At 36.8% G+C, this 9,113-nt stretch overlaps 1 long non-coding RNA gene across 1 annotated transcript; it reads left to right on the forward strand.

The window, feature by feature from the left end:
- The first annotated feature begins 7,801 nt into the window (after positions 1 to 7,801).
- Positions 7,802 to 8,463, forward strand: LOC125504827. The gene is made up of 2 exons (XR_007281727.1): positions 7,802 to 8,205; positions 8,300 to 8,463. It is a non-coding gene; the product is annotated as an uncharacterized LOC125504827 (long non-coding RNA).
- Positions 8,464 to 9,113: the final 650 nt, after the last annotated feature.

Here is a 9,113-nt window from a genome sequence, read left to right on the forward strand (position 1 = left end):
AGTGTTAGACACTCCAACGATGTTAGATTAAGAAGCCGTAGATAAGTAGCAGTAGGAAGTTGTAAACTTAGCTGATAATAAATATGTTCATAAGTTAAGTCCCCCTAGCCCATTTAATTTTTGCCCTTAAGACTTTATTCATTTCGGTCGCTCCCCATGGAACGGAATTTAAGTGACTTCCGAAAGCACCTATCTGGTGGGGATTTAGCCCGCGCCAGGGACTACGGAATGGAATACCAGAGCGCCTCGGGGCTGAACTCTGGCACTCGATTATTGGAACCGGACGTAACCACAGCGGGTGACGCCGGTCCCACTTGCGAGTGGAAAACTCCGGCTTCGTCGCCCCCGAGTTCTGAGACAGGCGACTGTTTCGGTTTTGAGGCGGCCTCTCGGCACGTTAGTTTGCACTCTTAAAAATGCGTTTGCAAAGTTTTCTCTTATTTTCTTACCCAAGTTGCACGATTGTTGTTCTTTCGACAATGACCGTTTACTTTTGTCTTTGGAATCGTAGTTATTTTCTAAGCATAACGAAAGCACTTCCTGCAATAAGTCGTTCGTCTCGCATTGAGGCTTTTCAATTCCAGACCTAAAGTTAAAAAGAATATACCGTTGGAACCGTGCACAATTTTTTTTCCAATTATAATGGCAACATGTTTTTCGATTATTTTCCATTCCTGGGGGTTGATAGTGGGATTGACGTTTAAAAATTTCTTTAGTAAGGCAACGTCATCCTCGTTGGTGAATCTTAACCGTGTAGTTTTATTTTGGCTCATTTTGATACGGCTTATGATTAGAGACTGAATGTATTATAATAACTTGTCGATAAACAAATTGAAGTTTTTGACCCTTATTTGATCCCCTTTGGTCATTATGGCTTGATATTTATAAGTTGCCCAACATCACGACGTATTTGGTGAATTACTTAGTTTAAAGCCGTAGTTTTTACATTGTCATACAGCTCAAGGCTTATACAGATTGGAAGTTTACAAGCATGATGAGTCTGGCTCGGCTCAAGAGATATCAGCTACACACGTTAAGGATACAGCATTTACTTTTTAAATAATTCTCATTTACATCTATCACATAAACAACTTTTATTTGCAAGGTACACCTGCATTATTGAATTGTAAAAATCTAAATGCTGAACAGCAAAACTTGTATATTCTTCAGTTAGGTCTATCAGTTTGAACTGACTCACTAACACAGCTTCCATAAATCTGCAATACCTCAGAGCGAGCAGGTGACATTTTCGAACCTCAGACGTGTAGTCGTGGCCCTTTCGAACGAGCAGAAGAGCGTTTTATGGTTGTAACCCTATACCAGCCGCTATTTGGAAAGGACTGCCGCAAAATCCAGTACTGGTTAATCCTGACAAGGTCATGCCACCAGTGCATGGTGCGGAGCAGCTAGCTATGACATTGAAGACTTAAAGTTTCTTATGAACTATATGAATAAGAAAGCCCCTAAATATTTCAATTGTCCTATGGAATATGAAGTGGAGGGGAGTAAGTCAATGCTCGTGTGCAACAAACAAGATGACTTGCGGTGTAGTGACAGACGTGCGGGAGAAGATATTCGCAAGTACTACCTGCGGGCGAAAGTGGAAGGTAACACACACGTAAACAACTGATACAAAAAATGTCCCCACCACTTAGAAATAAACAAATAACCAACAGAATAATCTACCTAACATTACAATAAGAAACACATATGCACAACAAACAAGAGGAAACGAACAACAATACGGAAACAACCAACAACAAGTAGATCTAAATACACTATCCCAACAACAACCAAATGTACCAATGCAGCAATCTAACTATAATCTGGAAAACATGCTGATCCAGTTAATGAATAAAATGGACACCATATTAAACCTTCTCACAGCCCCCATTTCAAAAATACCATAATGAATTTGACTGAATGAATTGAACGCTCAAAATCGCAGGCTGGAATGCCAATGGTCTGGTCCAAAGAGGACCAGAACTTAAAACATTTCTAACCAATCAAAACATTGACGTTTTTGCATGGTGATGATTTCGGAAACACATTTTACGAAAAAGAGTTATATGGAAGATACCAGGGTACAACATTTACAGCACACAACGCCCGGATGGTGCGGCATACGGGGGCACTGCAATCGTAATAAAAATATCAATAAAACACAATGAAAAAGAGCAATTTAAACAAAAACATCTACAAGCAACCAGCGTCAACGTAGAGGACTGGATTGGGTCTATCACACTGACAGTTCTCTACTGCCCCCCTAGATGTGCAATCAACCAGGAGCAATTTAACCAATTCTTCGAAACACTCGGTAATAGATTAATTTCGGGAGGAGATTATAATGCTAAACACCTTTGGTGGGGCTCTAAATCACATAACCCAACACCGAAAGGTACGCAACTATATCTAGCCCTGAAAAAAGATCATCTCCAAACGGTGTCAACAGGAAAGCCTACCTACTGGCCGGCAGACCGGAGAAAAAATCCTTATTTGTTAGAATTATGTGTAAACAGAGGAATACCAATAAATACCATAAAAGCTAAATCGTGCGTGGATCTATCAGCTGATTACTTCCCTATATTAGTGACACTCAGCTTACGCAATATAATAGAACAACAAAAACCTGCATCACTTTGTAATAATAAAACCAACTGGAACGAATTCAGAAACATACTGAACGAACAAATTAACCATAATCTGTCACTAAACACAGAAGAAGGAATCGAAACAGCAATAGAAGAAAGTAAGTTCACAACGTGCAAACTGTTACTTCTCAGAGCAATCTGAGATTATCCAATTTCTGATAACCCAAGCAGTATTTGATGCACGCGATTTAATTGATTCCAACTGATTTGGACCCTGATTTTATATTAGGAACATGCGAAAGCGGAAAATAAATTTCTGGGGGTCCTGATTGGTCAACAAAAGAATATGACGAAAACGGCTGCTGAAAAATGTCTATCCCACTCGCACATTTTGATATAGAAAATGTGCGAGTGAGATAGACATTTTTCATATAGAATTTATATAGAAAAAGTGCCTTTCTGTCACAAATAATCATCGATAACAAATAATTTTTAAATTCGTTAAATCGATTCCCAAGCTTTAGAGGACTTTAAGGTACAATCGCTTCGCATTTAAGGCCATAAATCCGTGCGATAAAAAGAAAGTCAAAATCATCAGACTAATCCATGTTGCCTGTTAGGTACGCTACGAGTTGGAGGAAGATTGTCCAGAGCCAACATTAATTATGACCGTAAACACCCTTTACTTTTGCCGTCAAAGTCTCATTTATTACGTCTTCTAATTAAGCGGGAACATTTACGGTTGTACCATGCTGGATCTCAAAATACGCTAGCAAATTTCAGATTGCGATTTAGGCCAGTCGACGGTGCGAGAGAAGTTAAATCAGTTATCCGCAAGTGTCTGAAATATTTAAAGTTTTAAGTTAAACCATTGACACAGTTCATCTCGGACCCTCCAACAGAACGTGTCACCATGTCAAAACCCTTTACTTACATCGGAGTAGACTTTGCTGGGCCTTTTCAATTAAAACCATCTAAATTTCGTTATAGAACCATTTTAAAGGGTTACATGGCTCTCTTTGTCTGCTTTTCGATCAAAGCAGTACACTTGGAAGTCGTCTTTAGGCTGTCGACCACATACTTTTTACATCCTCTTCGAAGATCTATTGCTCTCAGATGCGTCAATGATATTGATGGGGACTATGGGACAAACTTTCAAGGTGCTTGTAACAACCTCAGAGAAATTTTCACGTTTTTTAAATCTCCCGAAAACAAGGCAAAACTCAGCGATTTTTTAGACTCGAACTAAATCATTTAGAAATTCATAGCAGCCGGAAGTCCACATTGGGGTGGCATTTGGGAAGCTGGTGTGAAAATTGCGAAATATCACTTAATTCGTGTAGTAGGGGATGCTGTGTAAACTTACGAACGGTTTGCAACAGTTTTCGCAGAGGTGGAGGCCATTATAAACTTACGACATCTGTGCAAATTATCCAATGATCCTTCTGATCTTTCGCCATTTCATTATCAACTACAATACTTGTGGAATCTTGTGATGCGAGGAATAAAATAAAAGATTATCTGCAATTTGTGTAGATGACAAGGATTTTAAAGGACAAGTAAAAAGTAAAGTAAAGTTAAAGGACAGGTAAGTTGGGCATACTTCGAAAAACTATCAATAATGGTTAAAAAAATAACTATAAGTATCTAAATAAATTATTTCGAAAGGATTTGTTGCAGTTGGTGTAATATTATACTGCATTTTGATAGGCTTTCTATCGTACTTACTTCCTTGACAAATTTCACAGCCACTGATATAAGCATGGATAGATTTTCTAAAGTCTGGTCAATAATATTTCGCTTTAATTTTATTAATTGTTTCACCGATTCCTTGATGGTTTCATTTTGATTCGTGGTAATTTTTTATAATATCGTTAACGTCATTTTTGTCGGATGCATCCACTAATTTGTGTAAACATCGTTTTAGTTTGAGAGATGGCCATTTAAATGTTTTTCTAGTAACTTCAGAAAAAGGTTTATAAATGTCGACGTTTTCGAAATACATATAGTATAATTTATCAGATACAACATACTCTCTAATTAGATTAATGCCATCTAGATCAAAATTATCTTTCGAAATTTGTAAAATTATTCTTCTTTTATTTCCAAATAAAATGTGTACTTTCGGATTAACCGGTGGATGCAAAACGTACTGAATTATGATTTGATTAGAACCATAATTAAGAGCTGTATCTATAATGGGAATGCCGACTGTGGGATTTTCGTCTGCATTTGAATGAACTGTGACATCATCATCACCTGGAATTCTCAAATGTTCGTCGTCCGCTTGGGCTAGTGTTGATATTTGATCTATATCATCGTTATCGCGATGGTTACATACTTTTGAAGTTGAAGGTTGTGACTGCAAAGATGTGGGGTTACGAAATTGTAAATTTAGATGTTTGCTTGCAGTTTCATTAACAAATCCATATAGGTCGAAAGAATCGCTTGTTTCCTTTGTAAGAATTTCTTCACAACGTAGGAAAATAGTGATACTATTAATATCTGATTTAGTTTTATGAAAGGAAAGTTGAATCATATTGAAAGGTGTGGTTAACTATCATGGACCAAAATTTAAATTAGTTTGAAGTAGTTTTAAATGATCAAGTCCAATTAAACCATCAAATACATTGTGAAATTTAAATAAATAAAATTTAAATTTTCTTGGTTTGGCCAACTGAAATATATAATATAACGGTTGAAATTATGAATGGATCAGTTTTTACAAAGTCTGGGTATAAATTGAATGCTAACTCGGGGTTTATAAAGGATTTAGTGGATCCAGTGTCAATTAAGAATTTGATGTCATGTTCGGGAAAAATTATGTATGGCAGTTCACTTGAACTACTTGTGTTTAAGGAAATCACTTGTGTTATTTCTCTTGATTTTCCTGAGAAGATTTCCGAAAAGTTTGTTCTTCAATTTCATTGACATCTTGAGTTGATATTTCAATAAAATCAGTGTGCCAAGTTGGATCATATTGTAGATGCATAGCATATTCGAAACTTCCGTAGAAGTCACTTGGATATTCATAACTTGTGTTTTCAAATTCTGTATTTGCATAGTCAGTTTCTGTGTTGCATAATTCTTCAAACGCAAATTTTGGTTGATATTGTTGAGAATGTCCCGCAGTTTTATTAGGTCTGTAAGATTGCTTGTTTGTTAGGAAATTGACGATTTTGGTTTGAAAACAACAAAAGGTTTGAAAAAATATTGTGGAACTGGTGTCTTTCCGAAAACTTGTGAATTGGTGAACGGGCTTGGAGGTCTATAATTGGGAAATTTGGTTGTAAATTTATGATGAAAATTATTTTGATTTAAATTAACGCATTTGAATGGCATCGGTCAGAGAGTTTGGTCTCATACACCTAATTACTGTGCCCAAAGGTTCTCTGAGCACGAATAAAAATGTCTTAAGTGTAACTTTTTGATAGAGGAAGTTGTTTAAGCATGACCAAGTCTCTGTTTAAACAACTTTCGTCTCGTTTGTCTGCAAAATTTATATTTAATGATTCGTTTACTTCAGCCCAAGTTGAAACACCTTGAATATTAATAACCAATCTTGCATTGCCAGTTAATTTGCCAATTAGTGGATTTAGTAAATTAACATTTTGAAAATTATTTGGGTTGGTAGGGTCATAAAAGTTAGAAATTTAGGAATTTATGGTGGTACTGATCAAACGTGTTCTCTGTGATGGTAATCATCCTGCAAATTATAAGGGATGCACTGTGTTCAAAGAGCTCCAGAAAAAAACTTTCCTTCCTTTGAGAATCAAACAACCAATAAATTTTGCCACGAACATTTTATTTTATAAGACTCGGCTTGGCATATCATACGCAAATATACTTAGAGGACAGTCTCAACACACAAATCAAATAAATCAACCAGTAATAGAACAAGAAAATACTCAACTTAGAAACTCAGTAAGAAACATCCAAACAAATATCCAATGGACATACGTTAGTTAAAAAATACTACCCAAGGGCTCCTGCAACAAATGAGTACCCTGGCAAACTTAATAACAACTATTGTCTCAAAAATTACCCTAAATGGTCAGACAAATTAAACTAGCAGCTTGGAATGCCAGTGGCTTAGCCCAGCATACATGCTGCAGATGCCCAACATAATGCTCATTTAAGAAACGCATTTTACTAAAAACATTACTTTCAAATGCCTAAATACACAGTGTACGACACACAACATCCCGATGATCCGGCACATGGAGGAACCGCCATAATTGTAAAAACCACTATTAAGCATCACCTGCATACAAGATATAGAAAAGTACACATACAAGCCACTACCATAAGCGTCCTAGACTGGGATGGACCAATAATCATCTCAGCTGTTTATTGCCACAAGCGGAGAGCCCCAGCGCACGGCATAATGGCACCGTTGACGTATCGTGACCTGACCTTTTGTGGCAACCATCAGATTTTCTTATATTTCTTCTTGATATTTCCAGAACCAGAAAGTTATACTTAAATTCTCACTAAGTGCACTCTAGCAATTTTCTTTGGGAAAAATCACACATTATCATGGTATTCATTCTAAGCTAATGTAATGGACCACTTCTGACATAAAAAAATAAGTATAAATGTTTTAAAATTCTTTCTGCAAGTGATTCACAGTATGCATCACCTTATAACGCTCCTATATCACGAAAACGGCAACAAGTGAAATCACATTCACCACATTTTCAAAGTTATAACAGTGATTTTGAAATCACGCTTCAGCTCATCTCTAGTTTTAAACATGGGTCACCCTGCCCAAAACGATAAAACAAAACCAAATGTGGTTAAACGATAATCCGATACCGAACCGCTTTGCATCTGCCCTCGGAGCCCTTAATATTAAGTTTTAAGTAAATTGAGTCTTAAACGCTTAACATGATTTTGCGCATTAAAACATTCAATTAGAAACCAAAGCGGTGAACAAGTGTCACAATAATCAAACAGCACTTAAAATGTGTGTTCTAAAATATTTCAAAAATTGTTTTAGGAGATAATGGAGAGTTATTTCGAAATCTAAAAGGTTATTTCTCCTTGAATTTTCAAGCTATATGTAATTCCAACTTGGCATTTACAGATATTATTGTGGCTCGTTGACCAGGACATACGCATGACTCACATATTTTTAATAACTGTGTTCGTCGTGCCTTGTTTGAGCAAGGAAGGCACAAGGACGCAGTTTTGTTGGCAATGCGGGATACGCTTGTAGAAACTACTTAATCACTCCTCTACAAGTTTGTAGATCGCCAGCAGAGCATCTTTACGAGTCACAAATTAGGACAAGAAACCCATTTAAACGACTGTTTGGTGTGTGGAAAACGCGGTTTGCGTGTATCGCTTTAGGACTACGCGTAAACTTAAACAACTCGTTCGCTATCATTATAGCAACAGTTGTGCTACACAATATTGCTCGTCAGGCAAAAGAAGATGTTCCCATGGACGACCCAAATGTCTTCTTGCCAACTACATGGGCCGCTTTATTACGGCAAGAACAAACTCCAGCAGTGGCTGACGAACCACCTGTTAAACCACATAACAGAAGACGACGAGACAATCCTAATCAGCGGCGCCGCCAAGCTTTAATTGAAAACCACTTTATGATGTAAGTGTTTTAAAACTCCTATAAAAACTTACTTCTCCCTCCTCCTAAAACGTAAATGTACCATTGTGAAAATTTATTAATTTTTAAATTTCAGGTTGGCTACACGAGATGTTCAAAATAAAGAGGAAAGAGCAGGACAATAAAATTCATTGCATTGCATGAATTGCAACAATGATTACAACCTGGATGGAAATGTTTCCATTAAAATAGAGACGTTATATTTATATCAACAAAGTTTGATTATAAAGAGCGACATTATATTATATAGCGACAAATATATGTATTTATTTATTCTGGTTTATTCTGGTACTATGATGTTTAGCTTTTTGAGCTCTGCCTCCAAAATTTCTGTGCGAATTTTTTCGTGCCTCAGTTTTTCTTTTTCTTGCTTTTCTCGCAACAGCAATATTCCAATATTAATTGCGTGCTCTTCAGCACACTGCTGTTCGGTTTCAAGCAAAGTTTTTAACTTGGCCTGAGCTAATAAATTGGCATCTTTTTGCTTTATTATTGGCCTCATCCATGTTATTGGTTTTACAGTTGTGCAACCTGACGAATCGATAATTTTGCTCGTTGATGGCGAAAACCCATTTTCGGGTTTTGCAGTTTCTGAGCCGCTTCTCAATTCATGCATTTCGACGCCTTGCCTCAAAACGGTAGCGCGAAGTTCCTGAGTTGTTGGCTGGAAAATGTCGACCAACTGCCATTTGCAAGTTTCTACAATAGAAGAACTAGGTATATATTTTCAATGATTATCGCGATATCAATTCATTGAAAGTAAAGCCACATTACAATATGACTTCATTATTCCAATGAATTTCAATTTTCATTTTCATTTCTAATCAAATTTTTTATATTCCGAAATAACCACGTTTTACCTGTTTCTCAGGTGGTCCCGGCTTTAGCTC

This window comes from Dendroctonus ponderosae, unplaced genomic scaffold (assembly GCF_020466585.1).
Source record: "Dendroctonus ponderosae isolate FM_Combo_2020 unplaced genomic scaffold, Dpon_F_20191213v2 Dpon_F_20191213_1, whole genome shotgun sequence".
NCBI lineage: Eukaryota > Metazoa > Arthropoda > Insecta > Coleoptera > Curculionidae > Dendroctonus > Dendroctonus ponderosae.